Source organism: Myotis myotis, unplaced genomic scaffold, assembly GCF_014108235.1.
Source record: "Myotis myotis isolate mMyoMyo1 unplaced genomic scaffold, mMyoMyo1.p scaffold_m19_p_2, whole genome shotgun sequence".
In the NCBI taxonomy this organism is placed as follows: domain Eukaryota; kingdom Metazoa; phylum Chordata; class Mammalia; order Chiroptera; family Vespertilionidae; genus Myotis; species Myotis myotis.
The window spans coordinates 67,925,208-67,952,748 of NW_023416324.1; the positions used below are offsets into that span (position 1 = coordinate 67,925,208).

General features: G+C 44.3%; 1 protein-coding gene and 1 pseudogene across 3 annotated transcripts in view; one reads left to right on the forward strand and one right to left on the reverse strand.

The window, feature by feature from the left end:
- Nucleotides 1–701: 701 nt before the first annotated feature.
- On the reverse strand, nucleotides 702–819 carry LOC118678063 (annotated as a pseudogene).
- Nucleotides 820–13,474: 12,655 nt separating this feature from the next.
- Nucleotides 13,475–27,541, forward strand: part of LRRC8D (leucine rich repeat containing 8 VRAC subunit D) — a 119,662-nt gene continuing 105,595 nt past the window's right edge. The window contains exon 1 of one of the 3 annotated variants that reach the window (XM_036347292.1): nucleotides 13,475–13,603. The gene's annotated coding sequence lies outside the window, so the exon portion shown is untranslated. Of the gene's footprint in view, nucleotides 13,604–13,944; nucleotides 14,064–14,236; nucleotides 14,491–27,541 lie in introns of those variants that run through there. The other 2 variants (XM_036347293.1, XM_036347291.1) reach the window with 2 other exon arrangements.

Genomic DNA, 27,541 nt, shown 5'->3' on the forward strand with positions numbered 1-27,541 from the left:
GCTGTGAGTCATTGAAAAATGTTACCCAGAACATTCTAAAGATTTCTCAGCACACCGATTTTTAAAAATGATAATGCAGTAGCTTTGATGTGCCATAAAGAGCACTGAAGTTGGCCTCAAAAATCTGGGCTGGGATCCCAGGTCCACCCTCCATTAGCTGGGTGGCCACGGGAAAATCCCTTCATTTCTCCGTTCCTCGGCTTTTGCATTTACAAAAATGGAGGCAATAATATATACCTCACAGGACTACTTCAGGACTAATTTCTGAGACAATTATTTGTAATTACTTATAAGGTATGAATATCAGAGTCCTGATTGGAAGGCCTTCCTCAGTCTAACCACCTGATAATAATTATATACTGCCCTGGGTTGTTTGGGGCTTATAGCATTCATATATATATATATTTGATTTCAGAGAGGAAAGGAGAGGGAGAGAGAGAAACATCAATGATGAGAGAGAATCATTGATTGGCTGCCTCCTGCATGACCCCTACTGGGAATCAAGACCGCAACCCGGGCATGTGCCCTTGACAGGAATTGAACCGAGGACCCTTCAGTCTGCAGGCCGACGCTGTATCCACTGAGCCAAACCAGCTAGGGCAGACCACAACTTCACTTTCCTTTCTTTCTTTCTTTCTTTCTTTCTTTCTTTCTTTCTTTCTTTCTTTCTTTCTTTCTTTCTTTCTTTCTTTCTTCTTCTTCTATGTAGGAGAAATATACTACTACTCAACCTCTACTGTAAGGTTGGCAGCCCTGAGAACTCCTTTCATGTAGCATGTTATGGAGGTATTCCTGCTCCCAAAGGAATTTCACTTTTGAATTCTATTTAGATGTTTCCTTGTTGAAATCCTGATGGGCAGGGGGCGGGAGGGGGGGGTGGGAATGGGGGGGGCGGGGGCAGGGCAGATAACATATAGTATGGATCACAACCTCAAACGTCTGGAGTCCCAGATAGGTGGATTCAATGTGGGCTGGGTTAAGGAAATGTAAAGCACGTTGTAGGAAACATGATGACATGGTACAAAGAAATATTTCTCTGTCAGAGGAAAAGACAATAGTGCACACACAATGATGAAGGGCAGCTGCCCCGCCGCTTGGGACCAGGGAGTGGCTGGGGCCTGGTGCGCTTCCAGGGAGACCTGGCTCAAAGGCGGCGGCGGCCACTCAGCCCTAGCAGGATTTGGCTCTTCAGGTTTGCTAGATGTCCTTTCTAGTTATTAAAAGTGCTGGACGTCTGAATATTTATGTGACATTTACTAGTTCTTAAATATAGGCAGTGACCTGAAAATTTATTTTAGAAAACCCTCTGCAGTTAATTAAAACACATATAGGTTGTGGGACTACAGGTTGTCACCCATGTGTCACACTAAAGAGAAAGGATATGAACACAGCTCACAAAACTCTTTCTCCACTAGCGAGAGACAAAGGAGTAGAGATGGGAGGAGCTGAGGCAAACATTAATGAGGAAGGCAGCAAGACGAGCTATGTATTAGTACGCTGGAGATCGATTGGGAGGGGACATCACAGAATCTCAGGAAGGGAAGGTTCCTGGTCACCCAGTTTCATGTATTCAGGTTTAGATTCAGATGCAGGCTCATTGCCTCAGCTCCCCCTGGGCTCCTGTTCCCTGCCTGGGCTGAGCAAGGGCACTGACTTCCAGAATGATCAGGAACCGGAGATGGGACTGCTGCCTCCTCTTATACATCTGCCTCGCCCAAGGAGCAGCTGGTGTTAAGACAACGCTGACTGCCCTAGTCGGTTTGGCTCAGTGGATAGAGTGTAGGCGAGCAGACTGAAGGGGCCAGGGTTTGATTCCCATCAATGGCATGTACCTTGGTTGCAGGCTCCTCCCAGGCCCGGGCCCTGGTCGGGCCCATGCAGGAGGCAACCAGTCGAAACACATCGATATTTCTGTCTTTCCCTCTCTCTAAAAGTCAATGGAAAAATATCCTCGGGTGAGGATTAAATAAAAAAAAATTTAAAAAAGGAAACGCTGACTTGCAGTCCCATGATGACAATCTCTACGTCTAAACTTATTTTCAAATCCTCTCCGGCAACACTGTTTTGAAGAGCTGTCAGAAGCTGCAGACAGGGCTCGAACACAATAGTCTTTCCAACCCAGAATGCTAGAATGTCACCCCCGAGTGAGAAAACCTCACGGACTGGCTTCTCTCTTCCTGTCCTCTGCATTCCCCGCTCCGGCTCAGGCACTGCTCAGCCCTTGTTGACATTTAAGGTTTCTGGCTGTGCTCGTCTTCTCTTCCCACAGGCCAGGCCTCGGAGGAGGCATCCTAATGAGTGAGTCCCCTGTGGATGTTTAAATGTGCAATTCATCGTTTGGAAAGAGCAATTCCTCTTCCGTCCTCTTTGCAATTCCTCTTCTGTCCTCTTTTCAAATGACCAAACAAATCAGTTTGCTTTGGGGGCTGGTTTTGTTTTGTTTTAAAGTATTGCCTAATTGCTTTTATGGTGCTTTTTTTCAGGATTTTTGTATCATTTCAACTTGCATGTGCAAAACTATAGTTAAAATTCCCACTTGCTATTTTATGTCACATCTATAGTCTTTCATTTCACTTAAGCCCTTTCTTTTAGCCAGATTATAATACATCGTAACTTTACAAAAGACAGTTTTAAAGTAATATGTTACAAAGAAGTGAATGTTTAATCTGCTCTAACTTATTTTCATTATTGTGTTACTTTGCTTAACTATTTCCTTAATAAGAATAAAATTTAAGACTTTGGAATTATTATTTTGCAATTTTGTTTGTTAACTCATATTGTTTTCCTTTTCTTGTTTGTTAGGGGACTAGCAAAAAGGTAATATTTTCCACTAAGTTTCATATGTTACCACATAAACTACTAGGTGCTGTTTTAGTAAATGGTCTGGGTTTGGAGACTCTGAATATGAATGCTTTTCTCAATTAAAAAATACGTAGAGAACAGCATGATATGAAAAAAAAACAAAAAACCTCTTTCTGGGAAGTATTTTCCTGAGTTTATATTGATATCTGGAATAAATTCATTCATTCATGAAAACATAATTATTAAGTGCCTACTATGTGCCAGACACTATTCTAAATACATGGGACACATCGGTGAGCAAGACAGGTAAAATCTCTTGTCTTTAAAAGGCTTATATTCTAGCAGGGAAAGATAGATATTAAACAAAACATATTTAATAAGTAAATGATGAGTGCTCAAAGGAAAATAATAAAGCAAGGTAAGCAGAACGGGCGTGGGCAGGGCGTTCCAGTTGTAGCTATGGCTGTCAGAGTTTGCTGCCCTGAGTAAGTGACATTTGTGGGTGGGGGATGCAAATCGTGTTCAAGAACCTTGCAAACCACTATGGGAACTTTGGCTTTTCTCTGAGTAAAATGGGGAGTCATGGCAGGGTTTGGAGACAGGAATGAGCTGATTGGATTTACATGTTAAATGAATAACTTTGGCGACTGTTGAGAATAGACGCGGGGAGGGATGGCGCAGGAGTGGAAGTACATGAGACTAGTTAAATGGCTAATAAAGTAATTCAGGAGATGATAGATGACGGTGTAGCAATGGAGATGGATATTTAGAAGGTAGAGCCAACGGGATTTCCTGATAGTTCCAATGTAGGTTGTTAGCAAAAGAGAGGTATCAAGGCTTTTAGCTCCAAACGTTGAAAGAATGGGTCTGCCACTTACTGAGGGGGGGAAAGCTGTGTGGGTTGCACTGGTTTGCAGGGGAGGGGAGAAGGGGAGAGAGCAGGAATTTGGATTTGTTAAGTTTGATATATCTATTACATGTCTAAGTAGGAAAAGCAAATAAGGTGTTAGAAATGCAAATTGGATGCCCTGACCGGTTTGGCTCAGTGGATAGAGCGGCAGCCTGCGGACCGAAGGGTCCCAGGTTCGATTCGGTCAAGGGCATGTACCTTGGTTTTGGGCACATCCCCAGTAGGGGGCGTGCAGGAGGCAGCTGATCGATGTTTCTCTCTCATCGATGTTTCTGACTCTCTATCCCACTCCCCTTCTCTCTGTGGAAAAATCAATAAAATATATATATATATAAAAGAAATGCAAATTGGAGCCCTGGCTTATTGCTCAGTAGTTAGAGCTTCAGACCAAAGGGTCTCTGGTTCGATTCCTAGTCAAGCGCACATATCTGGGTTGCAGATTTGATCCCTGGTACTAGTTGGGGCCTGTGTGGGAAGCAACTGATCGATGTGTTTCTTTCACATCGATGTTTCTCTCTCTCTCTCTCTCCCTCCCTTCCACTCTCTCTAAAAATTAATTGGAAAGAAATTGTATGGTTTTGAAAATAGAAGGTATAAGGCATGAAGATATATCTTGGAGGAAAAAAGTGAGTTCTAACGTTGGTTATTTCTAAGTGGGTAAAAAAGTTTGTGAAAGTTGTAGAAAGGTTTGTAAGGGTTACAGGTTTATAAAGAGAAATGTTAAAAGGAAGTTATATAAATGATGCAGGCTAGTAAGCCAGGGCAAGGGGAATAGGGAAACTGAGACAGGTAAACAGCAGTTTGCAACCATCCAGTAAATCTTAAGAGTAAATGATTTGCACTATTCCTACCGTATTTACCCAGCCAGAGGGTAAATAGTTATTTTAGCCAACGCCGGGAGACCGATAGCAGAAATCCAAGTAGTGCCATCTGTCGACCACACCCAAGGACAAATGAAGTTAAGAGAATAAACCTCATTTAGGTATATCAGCATAAAGCTAATGAATTCTTTTCTTAAAAACGTTTTTATGTATTTCAGAGAGGAAGGGAGAGGGAGAGAGAGAAACATCAATGATGAGAGAGAATCATTGATCGGCTGCCTCCTGCACGCCCAACACTAGAAACTGAGCCCGCAACCCGGGCCTGTGCCCGACTGGGAATCGAACGTGGCCTCCTGGTTCATAGGTCGACACTCAGCCACTGAGCCACGCTGGCCAGGCCAAGCAGATTTTAAAAGAGCCCATACAATTAATCGCTGTTTCTGATTGTGTTTCATACAAACAATCAGCCCAAATTGAAACTAGACTTAATGCAGTAAATAAATGGGTCTTAATTTGGCTCTTTAATAAAAATGAGGGTGATTTTAGGGGGGGGAAATTGTTTCAGAAGACTCTGTAATACACGGTTGTGACTATTAGACTCTAATTCAATTAGTTGTCTTCAAAGTGTTATTTTTCACCTATGAGTTAACTGGACCCTGAATTTTGCTAATGTTCTAAAATATTTGGCTACAACTCTCCAAACTAATGTTTCCATTTTCTCCTGTCCTTTTACTTGGAATTATTAGAACTAAAACTTTTTCCTTCCACTGGACCATTTGTCATAACTCCGCTGTTCTAGCTTTGCCCCAATAGTACTAGGATTTATAACAATTTGTCCCCACCAGGTTACAAGCCTCACTCATACTCAGTGAATACCACCTCTAGACACCATTGCCACCTCCTTCTGTGCCCAGGCCTCATTGTCCCTCTGACAGAGCAAGGACCTCTGGGCTCTGAAGAAAGATGTTGCCCCCTTTCAGCAGGAAGCAGCTACAGAAGAGACCCGGCACCCCTTTGCTCGGAAAGATTTCAGAGCCAAGATCCTTGAGGGGGGGATGTTGTAGGCAGTGAGACAGACATGAGCAGAGCAAGGATGGTGGGCCAGGTACAGAAGGTCACCAGGGTGAAAAGACCCAGGTGCCTAGCAATGAACAATCAATTGTAGAGTGGGACCTTGCCCCCAGGGCAACTTTGCCACCCCTAGCATATGGCTGGTCTTTCCGTTTGGACCCCCTGACCTTTCCTCCTTAGAGATAACATCTAGGCCTCAGGTGTATTTCAGCTCTAGTCCCAGCTAAGCAACAAAACCAGCCACGGCTGACCTCAGGACCAGCTGCCTTGAATAATGACCCCCTGCCCTGGTGCCATCCAATCAATCCGTGGAGACCACAACCCTGAAAGGACACACCTGGAAAATTGCTGAATATTCTATTGAGATCTTCCCCCTGGGACCGACCCTAAAATCTCCACCCTTAAATCCTTTAGGATGGAGAATCCAGTACACGCTCCCTCCAAGAGACAGGATCTTGCCTTTTCTTCCCCACCCCTCTCCCCGTCTCAGGCACGTTACCATTAGCTTCCTCACTCCCAAGCTCCAAGGGTCCTCCTTTACCTCTATACCTTGTTTCCTAAGCCCATTTTTTCTAGGAATTACTTCTTCGACCTCTATAATTTACCCAATAAATGTTCTTTTTACAAAACAAAGCAAAAACAGAGAAAGAAAGGAAAAATATCCTCAGTTGAGAATTAACAAAAGAAAAAAAGAAATGCAAATTGGAGCTCAGGAGAGAGAACTATGCTGGAGATATATATGTAGAGTTGTTGGCCTGGAGAGGAAAATCAAAACTATGTGACTGGAGGAGCTCCTTGAAGAGAGTGAGTCAGGTGTCTTGGGAGGCAAGAGATGGAAGTTTACCAAAGAGGAGGGAGGGAGTAGTCCATGGTGTCCAATGCTGCTGAGAGTCAATTAAGAAAAAAGAGTTGATCCCTGTATTTAGCAAAGTGGAAGCCATCGCTGGAGTAGAAGAGGGAGGGGGTGTGTGACGTATTCCATGAGGTGGAGCATATTTGGAACCAAGTTTAGGGGGTCTGTCAGGGGCGGGGTGTTTGCGGGGGCAGGAGGACGAGAGAGAGAGAGAGAGAGAGAGAGAGAGAGAGAGAGAGAGAGAGAGAGAGAGAGAGAGAGAAGGCCCTCGGTTCAGTCCTGACTATGACTTTCTGGGGCACGCCACGCCAAGCCCAGTCGGTCGCCACCAGTGGTGTGGTTTGTGGTTTCCAGCAAGGTCAGTTTCAATCATGCACTGGGAGGCAAATCCCTGATTAAAGTGAGTTGAAGCCTTTTTATACTTGTTTTTAAAGATACAAACCTACAACTAGAGTTTAGGGGCGATTTGGTTAAGTTGTAGGTTAAAAAAAGAAAGATTAACCTAAGAAAGCTTTAGAATGTCTACTAAGATAACATAAGCCTGCCTTTATAACTGATACAGGACATGTAGTTATTTGTAGCCCGTAAGTTACTTAAAAGGACCAGGGCATCCAGTTCTCGACAGTTTTCCAGTTCACCTTGGTGCCATTCAGGACTCAAGTTGTTTATAGGATACACAATTTCCTTAGCAAAATAATTCTTCCTTTTAAAAACTATTGACTTCAGCTTAAGATACACAATAAATATGCATAGCTTGTCAAGCAGTATATATTTTCTGTATTAATGCAGTAGAAGGGGAATACCTGAAGCAAGAAGAAAACCACAAGACTGTCAGACCTAGAGCTTTAGACCGTGGCTTGAAAAAGTAGTAGGGAAGAAAAAACCAGAACAAAGTTCTGTTTTTCTTGTTATAAGAAAATATTTTTCTTAGTGAAAATGGACAGTGCTTTGTGGTTTTAAAAATGTTCTCAGTCTGTCAGTATTTTTTTCAGTTAGTGCACCGCTGCCACCTGGGAGATGTGATATTGCCACTGTCGTTAAGATGCATTGATTTTACTTATGAAGTGTATGATTTTAAACATCCGAATGCTGTATGAAATGACTTGTTTTAAAGGAATAAATGAAGTGAAAAAATATATTTAAAAAAAGTGAGTTGAAGAAAAATGGGAAGGAAGGAACTGGAGACAGTGAGTATAAACAATTCTTCTGAGATGTTTAGATGCAAAGGGCAGTAGAGAAGTGGAGTGGGAAGCAAGGTCAAGAGACACTTTATTCCTTAAGATGGGAGAAATAACAATTTTTAAAAATAGTGATGGCAATCATCCAGTAGAGAGTCAAAAAAATTAATGTATAGGAGATGGGAAACAATTGCTGGCGTTATCATTTGAAATTGGATCGGATTGGTACAAAAGTGAAAAGACTGGGTTTCCATAAAAGCACGGGTAATTCATCACTAGTAGTAGCAGGTAGGAAGGCAAAGGATATGGGTGCAGATTCTCAAGTGGTTAAATATGATTCCTTTATGATTTTTAAAAATAAATTTCCCAAGTGAGGAAAACACTGGGTTCCAGGCTACCAATTAAGAAGCACTGGCTTACTTGGAGAGGCAACCCTATTTTTATCAGGCTATGAATCCATTCTAGAAGGTATAGATCCACTTCTTTCTTTCTTTTTTAAAATATATTTTATTGATTTTTACAGGGAAGGGAGAGGAATAGAGAGTTAGAAACATGAATGAGAAACATGGATCAGCTGCCTCCTGCACGCCCCCTACTGGGGATCGAGCCCTCAACCAAGGTACATACCCTTGACCGGAATTGAAACCAGGACCCTTGAGTCCGCAGGTCGACACTCTATCCACTGAGCCAAACCGGTTAGGGCTAGATCGTCTTCTTTCTTCTCATTGTGGTTGATTAAGACATGTGCCCTTAGTTTTTCTGGTTTCAATTTCATCATATCGCTTCTAACTATAGCAGTCTGAAATTTCCCTTCCTCTTTGGAGCTCGTTACCTCAGCACTCGTGCAGAATTACCCACACACTTCACCAGTTTCATTTCCTCCACACTGCTCTCCCTCCACCTGCTCATTCCCAATCTAGTCTCCAGCGTGTCCACTTCCTCGGCTATGAAGGAGGGAGAGGATTTGCTCCCTACCGCCAAGCTGAGGGTTTAAGTCTAAGAAGTGAAATGGTTTTAACCCTTCTAAAGAAATAGAAGGGGAAGGTAGGAGGCAGTGCACCAGAAGAAATCAGGAGTTTGGTTTGGAACTTGTTAAGTGTGAGGTTACTGGAAACCAAGTAAGCAGTCAGAAATGTAAACTAGAGCTCAGGAGAGAGAACTATGGTGGAGATATAAATGTGGAGTTGTTGGCATGGAGAGAGAATTCAAAGCTCCATGCCTGGGTGAGGTCCTTGAAGGGAGTAAATGTACCGTCTTGGAAAAGAAGAGAAAGCTGAAGACTACTTTTACTATTTGCTTAGGCTGAGCCTCTACTATATAATTTCAAAGCATTTTATGTATATGAGCTCCCAGCTGTTGTATATTATGTTAGCTGTGGTATTTATAGTCATAATACATTAAGAAATCAGGTCACACTTATAATAAGTGGACACATATAATAGATAACAGTTTCTGAGCAATACCTATGTTCTAGGTACTGGGTTAAGCCATTGCCATGTCATTTAATCCTTGGCTTCACAATAACTGGAGATATATATTATTATTACCCCCATTTAAAAAACCAATAGAGGTGAAAGAAAGAGACACTCAAATAATTTGAAATTATGTATCTCTTCAGCATTACTGCCACTTTCCAAGCAAGTATGTTCTACGTTTATTTATGTATGGTTATGTAGGTGTGTCCAGATTTAGTCCTGCTTCCCAGGGCTATTCTTCACAAAAAATTCACCTTGATATTATAAGCTATGCCAGTGTATTTGGGATCAATTTATACTAGCAAAGCTTGATTTCTTTACAATTTTTCAACATCTTTAAATTATAGAGATTCATATTGCTTACCACATGTTGGACACTCTTATTAGGTGATGAGAAAAGGCAGAATGCAAAATTACTCCTCCAAGGAGCTCAGTTTCACCTTGGATAGAAAAGTCCTTAATTAATTCATTCATTCAATGTGTATTGAGAGCCTTAGGGCATGGCACATGCTATCTATATATATAAAAGGCTAATATGCAAAGTGTCCCCTCAGGAGTTCAACAGGGAGACTGGGAGTTTGATCGCTCACTATGACGTGCACTGACCACTAGGGGGTGGCATGGAATGAAGGAAGGCCCTGGCCAGCAGCTAGAAGACGCCACCTCCTGCGCACCGCCCCCGCCCCCCCCCCCCCCCCACGCCCGATCGACCCTGATCACCAGCCAGGCCTAGGGACCCTACCTGTGCACGAATTTCGTGCATTGGGCATCTAGTAGTTTAGATAAGCACAAATCAACTTAGCATTTCAATTCTTGGTACAAAGAGATGCACATATAATGGCCTTTATCTTACTTGGCCCTTTAAACAGTACCTCTAGTAAGTGTTTGAGCCAGGCTGCCTGACTTAAAAGTCTTGCTCTGCCACTTAAAGGCTGGGTGATTTTGAGCTACTTCTATGACCTCTCCAGGCCTTCATTTCCTGTCTGAAAAATGAGGATAGCGACAGTATCTATCTCATAGGGCTGTGAGGAGGACTGAAAGTGAATCTATGTAACATACGGTAAAGAAGTGCCTGGCCCCTCATCAGCACTGTAGCTATTTTATTATTAGTGTGATACAGATTTACCATGTGCTGGAGCAGTTGCCCTTCCTGAGCCTAACAACTTAGCAAAGGACAGTATGTGCTCTGTAAGTTTTTGTTGAGTAGAACTTCCTTGACACATTATTGTGTTTCTGCCACCTCATTTCTGTAGACTTGTCTAGTGTAGCCACAGAATCCTTTTTTTATCATATTTCTTAATTTTGAATCCAATGTCAAATCAGTTATTCTCCTTTGCTGCTTCCTTCCCATTTGTCTTCCTTGGGGAGGAGAAGCTGACAGCTTTTTATATCCTAGACCAGTGATGGTGAACCTATGACACGCGTGTCAGAGGTGACACGCGAACTCATTTTTTTGGTTGATTTTTCTTTGTTAAATGGCATTTAAATATATAAAATAAACATCAAAAATATAAGTCTTTGTTTTACTATGGTTGTAAATATCAAAAAATTTCTGTATGTGACACGGCACCAGAGTTAAGTTAGGGTTTTTCAAAGTGCTGACACGCCGAGCTCAAAAGGTTCGCCGTCACTGTCCTGGACCTAGACCATTAGAGCGATCTTTCCTTATTTTGTCATTGGTAGAGCTCTTAGCAATTTCACCTTCAAAATACTTTTATTATTTTTCTAATATGTGCTCAACATAAAAGCAATTCAAACATAAAGAACTTTGCAACAGAAAGTGAACAGCCAGGATGTGGTAATCCCACATCCAGACATAGCCACTGTTATCTACTTGTTACGCATACTTCCAAATATCTTACAAGCATACATTTAATAACATGAAATACAAATAAAAATGGCATCATAAAATTCATATTGTTCTTCAACTTGCTTATTTCACTTACAGATTTTAGACATTCTTCCATGTTGGTAAAAATAGATCCCTTATTTTTATTAACAGCTTTTTATGGTTTTTCTTCTACAGATCCAGCATAATTTGCTTAACTAGTTTCCCAACTGGAATTTTATTACTTTTACATGGTTACAAGTTTTCACTATTATAAACAGTGCTACAAAAAATATACCTATACACATATTTTTTTTTTGTACATAGGTGCATTTCAGAAATACATAAATTTGGCATAAATGTGTTCAAATTATAAATTCCTAGATGTCATATTGCCTGGCCAAAAAACACACATTTTATTTTATAAAACATTGCCAGATTGTCCTCCAAAGGAGTTTATCTAATTTATACCCACAATCCTAGTGGATGAGAATGCCTGTTTGTCCACATTTGACTGTTTCCTGAGTGTTACTTTCCCTTTTCTCAATTTATAGCAATCTTTTTTTAAAATATATTTTTTTATTGATTTCAGAGAGGAAGGGAGAGGGAGAGATAGAAGCATTGATGATGAGAGAGAATCATTGATCAGCTGCCTCCTGCATGCCTCCCACTGGGGATCGGGCCCACAACCCAGGCACGTGCCCTTGACTGGAATCGAACCTGGGACCTTTCAGTTCGCAGGCCGATGCTCTACCCACTGAGCCAAACCGACTAGGGCAATTTATAGCAATCTTGAAAGCACATTTGTCTCACATCTAGAACCATAGTTTAAAACCCAAGGAGAACCAAAACATGGAACAAAGTGTTTTTACCGACCGCAAAACATTCCAAATTAATTCTAATAGTGAGGTGTTTTTAATAAAAATATTACACCACTAGATGATAGTCTTCAAACTGCTCTAACCTCACAGTTCAGCAAATCTGGTGCTGTGATTAGATCACTTACCACACAGCTCCTGCCCACACACCTCCTTGGCTGGGCGTGTGGAATAGGAGAGGCTGCTGGCACGAGGGACAGGGCAAGGAAAGTGAGACAGCAAGAGGTCAGGAGGGCTCAAAATCTAGTGTCATCTTGTAACTGGTCTAGCACAGTCCCTTGAGTGTGCTCCGGACCTCTCTGTCCATACTCCTCCCAGTCAGGGCTGCCTCCTTCACTTCCAGCGCCTGAGGAACAAGGGCTCAGGACCCAAGCGTCAGTTCTATCACCCCCTTCTCTCCGAAGCTTTTCCGGAAACCCTAGAACACCACTCTCTTTAGTGGCTCACCATATCTGAACTCACACCTTCCCCAGGACCTGTTCACATTTGGCGTAGAATGCTTCCGAACATTTTAGGTGCTGAATTAATGTTGACTGAACATTCGCTGACATGGAGAAATTTTGGTAGAAGAGGGGTGAGACTTCCCATTGTTCCCAGAAATGCGTGACTTCAGATAAGAGGAGATACCGAGTATTGGGCTGGAACCATTTGCCTTGTTAAAACCCAACAATTCCAACCTCCCCCTGTCCCCCAACACACACACACTTTATTTCTTGACCCCTGCTCCTCCCACTCACGAAAATGACTGCAAATATGTGTACTTTGACCTCACAACAAAAACAAGAGGGAAAACTATCTGGTTGGAAAACACCTCTTAGCAGAGGTCAACCTTTCTTCATCTGCCTGCTTCAGATACAAGACATTTTTGGCAGAAAAGGAATGGGCAGAAAAAGAGTAGACTCAGAACACAAGAACTGACTCTCCAATATATCTTTATTAAAAGAGACAGAACAAACGAGGCTGGGAAGCTATTCGTGCCAGGACAGAGTTGAGTGTGCCCCAAATCCTAGGTAAGTACTTTCTTCTTAGGGTTGGAAGCCGCTTACAGGATTTTTATGCCAATTCCCCCCGATTTCATTGCATTTCTCCCCAAGTCTGAATATGAGAGATTTAGGCAACGGCTGGATCTAGGAAGGGCAAAGGTTCCTGACCTTTCCTCGCTCCCCCTGATGACAGCGGCAGCCTGGAACCACGTCCTGCCCAGGTGGGCGTTCGGACAGTCTTTCGGCGACAACGGTCACGGCTGCCGCTCTGGCCCGCCCCGTGCACCTGCTCGGCGTCCAGCGGCCTCTCGCCGCCAGTCCCCGACCCTGGGCTCCCGCCTCGCCACACACCTAGCCCGGGCCAGCCCACTCGCGGGGCTGCGGAAGCGCCGGACCCTCGGAAGGCACGACGGAGCCCCAGGGGCCAGCGCTCGCAATCACATGGAGGCCCGCGCCCGCCCCATTGGCTGCGGCCGAGCCAGTCGCGGCGCTCGCCGGCTGCGGTTGGCCCCGGAGCAGCAGCGCCTGCACGGACCCGGAGTCCATGTTACGCTTTGTCTAATTCCCCCCGTTACAGAGTCATGTGCTGCTGCTCCGCTCGCCGCCGCTGCCGCCGCCCGTGGTGCCCCGGCTCCTCCGCCGCGCTTCCAGGTGGCCGCCGCGGGCGCGGCCGCGGGAATAGGGTCCAGGGCGCCGCGCGCCTCCGCCGCGTCCCGGTGCAGCGCCCGCCGCAGGTGATGCCGCCGCCTCCCGCCTCCGCATAAGCCGGGCTCGGCGGCCGAGCTGCCCGGGCTGTCCCCCCAGGTGGGTGCGCACCTCTCCCGGGCCGGGGCCGGGCTGCGCAGGTGGGAGCCGCGCCCGAGCGCGCCGGCGCGACGCAGGCGTCCTGCCCCCGACGCCGCGGCCCGAGCGGAGGCTGCGGCCGCGAACGGAGGCTGCGGCCGCGAACTGGCAGCGAGGGGGCGAAAAGGGGCGTAGCGGACAGCGCGCGGGCCCGGGCCGGGCTCCCGCCTCTGACCCCCCGCGGGCCCGGAAGCTTGTTCCGCTTTGGGCAATTGTAGTGACGGGCGCCGCGGGCGCCTGGGCCGCGGGCGGTGGGCCCTGCGGGAGGAGAGGCCGTGCAGCCTCCCTCCGGCTCCTGGCGCGCGCTCCGCTCGCCTCCCTCCGCCCAGTCGGAAGGGCGGGGACACCCGGGTGCGGCTCCGCTGATTCCTCCCGGAGGTGGGTGTTTGGTGTCTGGCCTTGCTGGCCGGGTGCTCAGAAGGTGAGCCCTTGAACTTCTCCAGAAACGCCTCCCCGTTTTCTCCCCGCGCCGGGTGGGCTGGGAAGTGGGGCCGCGCCCCGCCCCCAGCGCGGGGCGGAGGGAGCTGGAGGCGCGCAGGTGCACCCAACCCGCTGCGGGCCATCTCCGGGTTGGGTACCGGTAAAATCCGCTTCTAGCTTGTTTTGCAGCGTGGGCACTTGGGAGCGGGACTTGTGCTGGAATCCTGTCCCGGGGCTTGGAAAGGAGGAGGGCTGGGGGATGGTTGCCCAGCGAGCCGTCACCTCCGCTTGCTGGAGGGTAGAGAGGGGCCTTCCTCTCGCTGGGGTCCTTTACTTGGAGTATCTCTTACGGATGAAGAAATAAGGTTTTGGTTTCTTAAAAAGTCGGCCGCAGTGAAGAAAAGCCGCTACAGGTCGAGGGAAGGAAGGTAGGTCCCTGTTGGAGAGGGGAGGTCGGGTGTGGGGTCCCACCCGGTACACAGTTGGGTGTGTGTGTGGCAGTGGCAGAGGTGGGAAGGTAGGGTTTTCCGAAAGAAGAAGCACAAATATGAGAGGAAGGGATCTCTCAGGAGGTAAACAGAGAAGTAGGGAATAGGTGTTGGGAAGTCCTCGCCCATGGTGGGGCCCACTTGTTCTCGTACATGGCTCCTTCAGCTTTGCAGATTCCTTCTTGAGTTTGAGAAATATTTCTTGTTGGGCAAGGAAAGCTATTAGGACATACTCTGAAAGAGACACAGTAGTAAGGAGATAGCTGACGCCTGGAAACTTTCCTCAGCGGCTTTGACAGTAAAACGCCATTCAGTCAGCGTTTATTGAGCACCTACTGTGTGCTCTGTGCTGGGCGTTGGAAGAGTCTGGGACCGGTAGGGAATTCCTGTCTGCAGAAATGGTGAGCGCTGTTTACCTCATAAACAACCAACGGGCACTTCCAAGTGCCAAGAATGACTGTGATTCAGACCTTCCCCGCTAGCGCTTCTGGGGCCTCTGATTCTTACAAACTTGTGGGAAGAATCCTGGACCATAACCAGTAAATGGGGTCTTCAAAGAACATTTGTATATACAGTTTATAGGTACTTGACTAAACACCATCAGGGGACAGGATTAGAGTTGTCGCCTCTGTTTGACATTAAAAATGCAAGAGCAAGATAGGAAAGATCCTGAGGTGAAAGAGGTAGTTAAAATCTGGCAAAGTTTGATTCGGAGTGGTTGGTCTCGCTAGGTCAGCGGTTCTCAACCTGTGGGCCGAGACCCCTTTGGGGGTCGAACGACCCTTTCACAGGGGTCGCCTAAGACCATCGGAAAACACATATATAATTACATCTTGTTTTTGTGATTAATCACTATGCTTTAATTATGTTCAGTTTGTAACAGTGAAATTGGGGGTCACCACAACATGAGGAACTGTATTAAAGGGTCGCGGCATTAGGAAGGTTGAGAACCACTGATCTAGGTTATTTGGGAGCCTCCCATAAGTTGAGTAGGTAGTCCATGGAGCTGGAGGGAAAAAATTCACAATCATGAATTGACATGGTTTATTTATGTTCTTAAACATTTCACCTCAGATTTTTCTACTTTGCATTGAAGTGTGGGTGTGTATGTACTTTCTTGATTAAAACATAACACCTTAAGGCTGGAGAGGAAACTGACCTTAAGTGACCATTCCCCCAGTGTGTTCCATTATGATGAAACAGTAAAAGTATTGAGCCATATTCATATCTTTTTCTCCCCAGAAATTATATATATTATAATTCCCAGAATTATATATATTAAACAACTTGGTCAAAACTTGGCCTTTTTTTCTTTTATTTTGTGCAAAGCTTTTTTTTTTATTATTTTTAATTTTAGAACATTTTGATGTGTTTGGTATATCGCCATAGCTAAATTGTTTTGGTAACTGTATTTTGGAAATTAGACTTGGTTCAGTCTCAGTAATGTAGGTAAATTGGCAGTGGTTATGAAAAAGTAGTTTCATCAAAACTGTACTCATGGCCTGGCTGGTGTGGCTCAGTGGTTGAGCATTGACCTATGAACCAGGAGGTCGTGGTTCCATTCCTGGTCAGGGCACATGTCCGGGTTGTGAGCTTGATCCCCAGTGGCGGGTGTGTAGGAGGCAGCCAATAAATGATTCTCTCTCATCATTCTTGTTTTGGTCTCCCTCTCCCTTCCTCTCTGAAATCAATAAAAATATACTTAAAAAAAAACTGTACTCATGAGCATATGTTCTTAAAATGGTATTTGGTAAGGGGTTTCACATATAATGGGAGCTGCTCTTTGACATCTAAGAAATGGCAGCCCATATTTATTTAGTACCAGCAGGAAGCAGAGAACCAGAGTAGGTGCTGCGATGCCTTAACAAGGAAGGAGAGGATTCTTGAACTAATAGAGGGCAGGTAAGAGGTGCACGTGAGGATGCCACCAGAAGGAAACATTGCATTTGTCTAGAACAGTGGTTCTCAACCTTGGCTGTACATTAGAATCACCTGGGAATCTTTTTAAAATCCTGATTTCTGGGCTTCATCCTCTGGAAATTCTGTTTCTTTGTTACGGGGTGGGACCAAAACATTAGTAACAAAGAAACAGAATTTCCGGAGGATGAGGCCCAGAAGTCAGGATTTTAAAAAGATTCCCAGGTGATTCTAATGTGCAGCCAAGGTTGAGAATCACTGGTCTAGAAGGTCAAGGAATACTGTAAGTGGAAATGGTGTTTGGAGCCGGATGGAAGTGCTGTGTGTGTTGGAGAAGCAGGAAGGAGAACACCCATTAGGGGAAGCTTTGAGATCTGTCATAGGTCAAAAATAGTAAGTAGGTTTGCTGGCTGGAGCTGAGAACATGACTAATGAAGGAAGGTAGAAAGAATCTAGTTAGTGGAAAACTTGAACCACAGGACAGTGGTGTTGATCATTTGCCTCAAAAAGAGTGGTTCTCAATGAGGGGTGGTTTCGCCTCCCAGCAGACATTTGGCAATGTCTGAAGACATTTTTTGCTTGTCAGAGCTGAGAGGCAGGTGCTACTGACATCTAGTGGGTAGAGGCCAGGGATCCTGCTAAACATCCTGCAATGCCCAGGTTATTGCCCTGCAACAAAGAATTATCCTGTCTAAAATGTCAGTAGTTCCAGGGTTGAGAAACCCTGCGCAAGAGTGAACAGAAAGGCCTCTGTGAAGTGAAGTTACATTTCAGAATAGGCCTTGAAGGGAAAGGCCTTGACATGTGGGGAAAACAAGGGTTAGAAAGCCAATCTAGGAGACTTCTGCTGTGCTGAGGCCTGATGTGATTAGGATCTAGGTCAGTGATGGCAAACCTTTTGAGCTCGGCGTGTCAGCATTTTGAAAAATCCTAACTTAACTCTGGTTCCGTGTCACACATAGAAATTTTTTGATATTTGCAACCATAGTAAAACAAAGACTTATATTTTTGATATTTATTTTATAGATTTAAATGCCATTTAACAAAGAGAAATCAACCACAAAAATGAGTTCGCGTGTCACCTCTGACACGCGTGTCATAGGTTCGCCATAACTGATCTAGGCAAATCCTAATAAGCAAAGGGCATTCTTGAGATCATGGCAGGTGAGCTAGCCGGGCAGTATATCTAATGTTGGGTAAGTGGGAACTGGAATTTTAGAGAGATCCTGATCTAACTGTAGTACATTTTTTGGGGGGGAGGGGGAGAATGATGATTTTTATTTTTTTAATATATTTTATTGATTTTTTGCAGAGAGGAAGGGAGAGGGATAGAGAGTTAGAAACATGAATGAGAGAGAAACATCCATCAGCTGTCTCCTCCACACTCCCCACTGGGGATGTGCCTGCAACCAAGGTACATGCCCTTGATCGGAATCGGACCTGGGACCCTTGAGTCCGCAGACTGACGCTCTATTCACTGAGCCAAACCGGTTAGGGCCTGTAGTACATTTTTACACTTGCTAGGCAGCCCCTGTTTAAACTCCCCAAGGAACAGGGAACTCTGTTAAGTGACCTCACTTAACATCTTCAATAGGTTCTGCAACTCTAAGTGAAACAATATATAATGAAGCTTGTTTTATCATAGGCTAATCGATATAAACAAGATTTTAAAGTTCCTACGGCATCTCATCAATGTTATAACAAAACGACTTCGAATGAAACGATGTTATTCGAGGTCCTGCTGTATTTTGAAGGCATGCCATTATATCTTTGGACTGTATAAGTTTATTATTTGAGCTGAAGACTGCCTCCTTGAAACTGCCATCCATTGATTCTGTTCCTCTGGAACTACCCACTTCCACAGAACAAGGCTTTCAGTGCACAAAGACAGTATAATGTCTCCCTCCCCCTAATTAATTTTTCTCAATGCAAAATAGTCCCAACTCTTTTCACAGTCCTGGGTGGGACATGGTTTCTAGGTGTCTTCTCAGTCTGTCAGTGTCTCTTGGAGAGTAATGATTGTCTGGAATTGAATATGGTAATTGAGAAGGGATCTGGTCAGCCAAGAGTACAGTAGAACAGCTGTTTCATGACACCAAAGCATAAGTACCTACTTAGTGCAGCTTAAGGTCAAAACACTGCCTTAAAAAAAATAAACAAACCAAAAAAAACAACATAGTGTGTAGCACAGACTCATGTATAGGTTCTGGACAGTAAACACTGCAGATATTTGTTGCCGGAGTTGCTCCATCCTGTATTCATTGGGCAGATTTTTTGTGTGTAAAGTTGAGTGGAAGTCTTGGTTTGTTTGTTTTTGTTCCCTGCTCGGTGTTATCCTGTTTACTGTGGTCCGGTCTTCGGGTCTTTTGAGATTTTTAAAATCTTGATTCTGTCTTCTAATCATGAGGTAGGGATAGAGGATGACTTTGTCAAAAGCTTTGTTGTCACTAATATCAATGCTACATGAAACCTAGTAGTTTGGTACTGCCAGTCCTATTTGAGAGCTGGGGCGCTGAGTGATAGAAGTGAATTCCAGGGGTTGGTAGTCCTTAGTTAACTTCTGAAAAATCTGTGTTTGTGGTCATGCTCCATTGCATTTAGTTCTTGCTCATGTTTGCACCTGAGGTGCCCTTTTGAAATTATTTGAGTCTGTTGCAAGCTTCTGAAATCTGTACTCCATCCTCTGGGGTTTTTGTAATTCTGTTAAGAGAATTTTTAATGTTGTGTGCACATCTGAAGCTTGCCAGATCAGTTGCTTTTGAAATTTGTGTAGAAGCAAACAGGATAACTGGTACTGGCAACAACCATGCATGAATTTGGTTCCCACTCAGGCTAAGGTGTGTCCCCCCCACCCCCCTTTTCTTTTTGCTAGTATGCCCAAAATACTTAATTGGTGACAGCTTTACATTTGGAGAAGGAGAGAGGATTTGGGCTTAGAAACAAGCCATTTTTTAGAACTAGGCTTTAGCTTGTCATTGGTATAAATTTCATACTTACCAGATTTCATTGAGAAGATAATAGGAAATTGCCATTCTCAGATGTCTTTGGAAGCAGGCAGGTCAGAAATCCTAGGTGACTCAGTGCCAAGTTCTTCAAATGTTCTAGATTTCTCCAACAAACTAGATTTAAATACACTTCTTGGTTCAGGTGGCAGCCATCCAAAATTTCAGATCTCATAGCCAGTGTGTGCAATGTGTTGTCTGTCCAAATGGTACAGTGTGTCTACTCTCACCTCTGTACTGTGTCTGTATTCTCTGGCCATGAAGGATATTATTATGAGAAGAAGGGGTGTTTTGTGACTATGTGAGACTTTTTTGGGGGGGAATATTTGAAAACTTTTAGATATTGTTCTTTTATACTTTCAGAGGTTGAGTCAGAGTTGAAGTCACCTTGGGATTAAGGATGCAGTGTATCATTTGGAATAAAAAGAACTTTATAGATGGGAGGGATCAACACTTGGATTTTATAGATGAGAAAATTGAGGCTCAGGGAGGTGATGTGATTAGGTACAGCTTACACATGTAGTGACAGCATAAGCATTTGACTCCATCTACCTTAAAGACCACAAACAAAGATTTCTAAGGGTAAAGATTCCCTTCTGCTTAGACCTGTGTAAACAGTGGGGTCCCTCAGGTCTTATTTACATAATTGCTCCAAAAGAAGGAGTCCACAGTGGAATTCCTAGGCCTACAGATGACAGTAAGCTCTTGTGAATTATGAAATATCTAACCAATGGGGATTTATTCCAAGGAAACCAAACTGGGATATGTTAGTAATCAGATTTGCAGGTAGTTTCTTTGTGGGCAAATATGAGGTCAGGTATTAAGGGGGAAATTATGGAACTGTCATAGGATGGTGTTTTGGTGGGCAAACCCAAGAAAAGGCTTCAAACATACTTTCAAAATGTTGGCCCACTTGCAATTACAAAGGATGAGAAATGCTAAGCTTCATTAAAAATATTTTGGAAACACAGTCTTAATTGAGTTTCCACTGTGATTTGTTCAAAGCATGGGCACCTGGCTTTAGGAAAGACACCAGCACCAGAATGACCAATGTAATGGTTCCCAGGAAGCAGACATTCGGAATCTACAATCCATTCTAGGAGGCTCCATGAGAATAGGCCTTGCCCATTTGTGTTTCTGGTAAAAATATTAGGATTTCCAGCATCTGGAAAGAAGAGAGCTGGGAGGAGATGTTATCGAAGCCCATGAAACCACTAGGGTAGGGACAGAGGAAATGAGGATTATTTACCTTGTGGTAGTTCAGTTGCCTGCTTCCTATCTGTGTTGTTCTCCACTGATTTCCTGGTGTCCTACCTATGGCATGCCCTCCTGCAAGGATGCATGAAGAGGTATAGCTTAAAGCTTTATAAGACATAAATTCAGGATGAATGCAAGAAAATATGGTACTAGTTTTCCTTTTCTAATTAAATTTATTAGGATGACATTGGTAAACATGAATGTATGTTTCAGGCATGGGTTTCTATGTTACAAAATCTGTATATTGCACTGTGTGCCCACCACTCAAAGTCAAATCTCCTGTCATCATATGGTACCAGTTTTTCTTAATGCTGATTGGCATCAGAATCAGTGCAGGGAATACATAGTTTCCATCTGAAGTTGGGAACCCTCCAGTGTGGTAAGCCAATTTAAGTTACAGGTGGATTTTTGATTGCAGGGGTGACCGACACCCCTAATCCCTCTGTCATTCCAGCGTCAACTGTATTTTAAAGTTACATGAGCCCGGGCCCTATTGAATCAGAATGCCTGGGAGTGGAATTTCAGTCTGAAAGGAGCTTTCCCCACTCCTAAGCGATTCTGATGTGCAGCCAAAACTGAAAACCACTATCTTACATAGTTGTACATAAAGGCTAGGTACCAACTGAAGACACCTTTAAAAAGGTTTCGAAACATTAGTAGTTTTCAGTTGGTTATTAAGACAAGCAAGGAGCTTTAAAGATACAGCTGTATCCTTGGAAGGGATAACCAAGATAGAAGATGCTTCACAATGTGGCCCTTGATGCCCCCATGAGACACTGCATACTGGTCTGGCTGCCATGATGGGCCCAACTCACAGTTCTTTTTTTATTTTTATTTTTTTAAAGATTTTTATTGATTTCAGAAAGGAAGAGAGAGGGAGAGAGAGATAGAAACATCAATGATGAGAGAGAATCATGGATCGGCTGTCTCTTGCACGCCCCACACTGGGGATGGAGCCTGGAACCTGGGCATGTGCCTGACCAGAAATCAAGCCGTGACTTGGTTCATAGGTCAACACTCAACCACGGAGCCATGCCGGCAGGGCCACAGTTCATTTTTGAGCAGCCGCTTCCAGAGTGGGTCCCTGATGACAGCTGCACCAGACTGTACAAAAATAAAAATCAAGATAATATACAGCAAGCTTTTCCATTTTTAGTGCTAAGTTTATTCAATATAAAGAGACTTTTAGAAACAATCTTGGATTGTCCTTTGTACTTTGAGGTGTTAATATGTATTTTTTTTTTCCTTTTAAGAAAGGGTGGTGATAGTTTGCTCTTTGGTGTCATTCTTTAGTCACCTGGAACTTGGCAATTTTATGACAGTCTTCCTTTTGAAGTTTTGCTAGTCAGTGGAATCAGAAGTCTGGCCACTGCTCCTGCTCTGAGGTGCTCAAGATGTCGGAGTCCTCCTCTTGACACCTGCTGTTGGGGCAGGCTCACCAATATCGATGTTCGCCTCCATCAGGAACATTTCATTTCTTAAAGATGTTTTGACTCTCCTCCTCTGCTCCCTGGTAATAGTTAGGAACACTGCCAGAGAAGGCTTCCGTTCCCCAGCAACCCATAAGTCCCATTGCCAAATCTCAGCATCGACACATCACCAACCCTGCAATGAATTCTGCAGAGCGGGGCGGAGAAGGAACGCGAGGAGGACCGCACTTCTCTCTCAGGGATGTTGACCACCAGAAGCTGCCTCTCCAGGTCTCACACAGGGAGACATGACACATTCATGCCCATCGCCTTGAGTGGGAAAGCCATCAGTCAAAATTCTCTCACTGATTGTCCCCAGCCCAGCTCTGAGAAATGTTTGAAAATTAAAATTCTTTGGAAAATGGCCTCCATGATGCTTTCAATAGCACTCCACAGAATAAACTTTTAAAATTAGTTTGTTATCAGATATAAAAGTTAATTTAAAACTTAATTGGTCAAGATGTAATTAAACAATTTATGGAATAACCAAGGTTAAGAATAATAACTACTTATTAGACATTTACTGATTGTCCAAACCTGTGCCCTAGAATTTAGTCCTCAAAACAGTCCTGAGTGGAAGATGGGCTTATTCCCATTTTACAGACGAGGTTATTGAGGCTTGAGAGGTTATGTGATCGGAAAAAACACACACACACAAAAGGTAGGTTTTAAAACTAGTCTTGTTTATTTCAAAATCAATTCTAATCTGTATTCTCATTTCTTTTAGATTTCTATGTATTTATTTTATAGTATCTATTAATATTTTTGTTAAAAATAAATAAGAGAATTAGACTTTGAGGTATAAAGGGACCTCACAACTCATGTAGTCTGTGCTCTTCACTTGTAGATCAGATCTGAAACATGGGGAAGAGGAGAACTGTAGTGGCACCCAGATCTTCAAGCTTCAAGCTTGTGTTCTTATCAGCACACATTGGTTTTAGAAAATACCAACCCGTTGGTAAAACCACTGGAGTGAAAGTTCACCCTAGAATTGAGAGGGTAATTTTAAATCACTTGTTTTGGTGTTTTCTCTGACCCTATTCTATTTTAACAGTAATTGGTGGTAGAATGCCAATAGTGCCCTCCTCCTAATTAGGTTTGTCCTTATGGTAACTACTGTACATAAATATATAAAGATGTAGCTAATAAGCAAGTATTTGTTAGGGGTTATGTCCAAATGCTTGCTGAATAGATGCTATACCAAAGATAGGCATTCAAGACAATCATTCATATCCTCTAAGTAAAGAATGAATTAATAAATAGCCACCTATCTATCTATCTTATATTTATAGTCTGTTGTATTTATAGATGTATTATGCTCAACTATATAATTTCATTGAAGTGAATTCAGTCTGTTATAGTGTTTTGGTTATGAAACGTTTTTGTTTTTGCTTAGTTCTAAGTTGTTTTTCTTATAAATTATTTGTACCTGAAAAATTCTGTACTAATCAAAAGCTTTATAATTACATCTGTAATTTTGGTACTAAACAAAGACAGAGAAAGATAGAATTGGAAACTAGCTAATGGCTCCCGGGGGTCTCAGGCAAATACCAAGCACTGCCTGAAGTGGGCCTCAGGTACGATGATTTGTGGCAGCTGGCACTCAACCTCAGGGTAGGGTGAAGAGGAGGGAATGGGGGTGGGCCTGTGCTGAACAGGTCCTGTCTAAAGAGGGTCCTTTTAGCAGATCTATTGTTACCATATGGGAATGTGGATCAGTCTTACCAGATCTTCTGATTTTTTTACTATAACCCTGAAATCTGAATTATGACATAAACATCTGATTTTACAAGATTGGCTAACTCGACACTTAAAATCCTTCCTGCAGACCAAACAGAATAGCTTTGTGGGTTGGATACAGCCTGTGAGCTTTGGTCCTTAGAAATAGAGAGACCTTTAGTGGCCAGGCAAACAGAAGCATAGGATTTGAATAAAAGCACAATAGCAATTTTTAAAAATATATATTTTTTATTGGTTTTTCCACAGAGAGGAGGGGAGAGGGATAGAGAGTCAGAAACATCTATGAGAGAGAAACATCGATCAGCTGCCTCCTGCATGCCCGCTACTGGGGATTTGCCTGCTACCAAGGTACATGCCCTTGACCGGAATCGAACCTGGGACCCTTGAGTCCACAGGCTGACGCTCCATCCACTGAGCCAAACCGGTTAGGGCACAATAGCAGTTTTTAAGTTGAAATGAGTCAAAACTTGATTTTATTATTTCGTGTGCTCTTCTCACACCTATACCTCGCCCAATCCTAGAGCCCCATACTTGTAATGGTAACAGTTTCTGCCCTTGACATTTGGTATGTTATGTCTGGAGTGGCTGCATTTGAAAGGGTTGTTTTGCCTGAGGAGTAATATTTTCCAGTGAAAATATGTAGAGTACTAGAGGCCCAGTACATGGATTCGTGCACTGGTGGAGTCCCTTGGCCTGGCCTTCAGGGATTGGGCTGAAACCGGCTCTCCAACATCCCCTGAGGGATTCTTGATTGTGAGAGGGTGCAGGCCAGGCCGAGGGACCCCACTGGGCTTCTAGTATGCATATAAGATCTTTGGTTAATCTCTTCCTACCCCCTCTCCTCTTCCCTCTGAGATTCATCAGTCTGTTCCACGTTTCCATGCCTGTGCATTGCGCATCTGCCCCCTGGGTGGTCAGTGCGCGTCATGGCTACTGGTCAAACGGTTGCTTAGGCTTTTATATATATACTAGAGGCCCGGTGCACAAAAATTTGTGCACTTGGGGACGGGGGAGGTCCCTCAGCCCAGCCTGTGCCCTCTCACAGTCTGGGACCCCTCAGGGGATGACTACTTGCTGGCTTAGGCCTGCTCCCCGGGGGATTGGGCCTACGCTGGCAATCAGACATCCCTCTGGCAGCCCGGCAGCCCTCGGGGATGTCCACTTGCCAGCGGGGAGCAGGCCTAAACTGCAGTCGGACATCCTTAGCGCTGCTGAAGAGGCAGGAGAAGCTCCCACCACCACCGCTGTACTGGCAGCCATCAGCCTGGCTTGTGGCTGAGCAGAGCTCCTCCCATGTGAGAGTGCCCTGACCACCAGAGGACAGCTCCTGCATTGAGCGTCTGCCCCCTGGTGGTCAGTTTGTGTCATAGTGACCAGTCATTCCCAGTCTTTCTGCTGTTAGGGTCAGTTTGCATATTATCCTTTTACTATATAGGATAGAGGCCTGGTGCACGGGTGGGGGCCGGCTGGTTTGCCCTGAAGGGTGTCCTGGATCAGGATGGGGTCCCGCTTGGGTGCCTGGCCAGCCTGGATGAGGGGATGATGGCTGTTTGCAGGCTGGTCACACCCCCTTCAGGGTGGGGGTCCCTACTGGGGTGCCTGGCCAGTCTGGGTGAGGGGCTGAGGGCCGTTTTCAGGCTGGTGGGTGACTGAAGCTCCCAACCTCTCCTTTTTTTCTTTTTCTTTTTTTATTCTGGGATTTATTTACCTTCTATGGCTGTCACTGGAACTGAGAGCCGGCTTTAGCTCTGAGGCTCGGCTCCAGCTCTGAGACCTTGGATGCTGAAAGCAGGTATCTGTGTTTATTTGGCTTCTATAATTGAAACACTATTGCAGCTCCAGCTCTGAGGCCTGGCTGGCTGAAAGCAGGTTTCTGGGGTTTGTTTAGCTTCTATAATTGCAACATTGTTTCTTAGAGTGCAGCTCAGAGGCCGGCAGCGGCAGGTGGGGAACCTTGGCTTCCTCCATCACTGGAGCAAGCAAGCCTCCTGTTCGCTTCAGCTGCCTGGCTGCCAGCTGCCATCTTGGTTGGCAGTTAATTTGCATATCACCCTGATTAGCCAATGGGAAGTGTGTTGGAGGTACGGTTAATTACCATGTTTGTCTATTATTAGATAGGATAGATAAGAATAAAGCATCTAGCACAGTGGTTCTCGGTTGAACGACCCTTTCACAGGGGTTGCCTAAAACCATTGGAAAACACATATATAATTACATATGGTTTTTGTGATTAATCACTATGCTTTAATTATGTTCAATTTGTAACAATGAAATTGGGGGACACCACAACATGTGGAACTGTATTAAAGGGTCGCGGAATTAGGAAGGTTGAGAACCACTGATCTAGCAGATGATGATAGGAGGGAAGGGGATAGGTGGGCCTGGTGGTAGAGAATGAAGGGTAAGTGCCACTTGGAGGTGAAGAAAGAGATCACTTACCCAGAATATAAGGGTAAAGGAAGATTTATTTGTATCTTAAAGTTGATTTGGGAGAGAACAAAGAGGAGTCCTTACATAGGGAAAATTGTGACCCAATAAATATTTAGAAATAGTGCAGAATCCATGTGGATAGGCAGAGCGCTATTATTTTGCCATTTCTAGTGCATGTATGATAATTTGTGTGTGGCTTCTGCAAAAGGAGAATTGGAATGAAAAGGAAGGGAGAGTTTAGATCAGAAAGGAGAATATAGAGTAAGGAAAAGAAGAGAGGACTGTAGAACAGCTGATATAAAAATGAACCAAGAAAGCTGGAAAATGCTTGTAGAAAATTGGCCAACACTCATCTCACCCTCCTCCCCCAAACCACTGCATAGTCTGCAGGGGTGTGCATGGCAGCCCCCCCTCCCCACGCCCTCCGTCCCCCCATCCCCCCCTGATGGTTCTGACACCAGCTTGTGGAGGGCTGGTGTGCTGAGTGCCACTGGGAGCAGCCCACACCCTCCCTTTGTGTCCCTTTGTGTGACGTTAGTGGCAGCATGCTGCATCTGTCCTGCAGGGCACACTCTTGGAGAACAGTGCAGGCTGAGTTTGAGCCGCTCTCCATGGCTGGGTGCCCTGTGCAGGGCACAGCCTCACATCTGTTGCATTGTGATCCTGCTAGTGCTCCTGTCTTTAGTTATATCTACTCTTCTGTGAAAAATTCTTCCATTGTTTAAATAGAATTTGTTGTACATGCGAAGAGAAGAAAAAGGTGGTATCTTAGCAGATCTCTATTACCGGCCGAGTCTAGACTCCTAGCCTGAGAGGGGATTTTTAAAAAGCATTTTTCTCTTAATTATCCCAAGTATAGCACACTGTTCCTGGAATTTCTGCGTTTTCTGAGAAAGGAACCTTTTGATTCATCGGCAGGTTTTATTCCAGGCCTCAGGACTGTCATCCCTGCATGATCTGAACCCTGTCTTTCTCAGCTGGTGTAACTTTACATTGTTAACACTTTGGTTGCTTTCAGAATAAAAACTGCATTTTTAAAATGTGCCCCCGCGTTAGTTTAATGCAATAAGTGTCTTTGTTCTTTCTCATTATGGGAGCTGGTTTGTGGTAGTGAGAGAATGGGTACAGTTTTGCTTGCACTGTTGCTGGGAGGAAGAAAAATTCTTCAAATTCCAC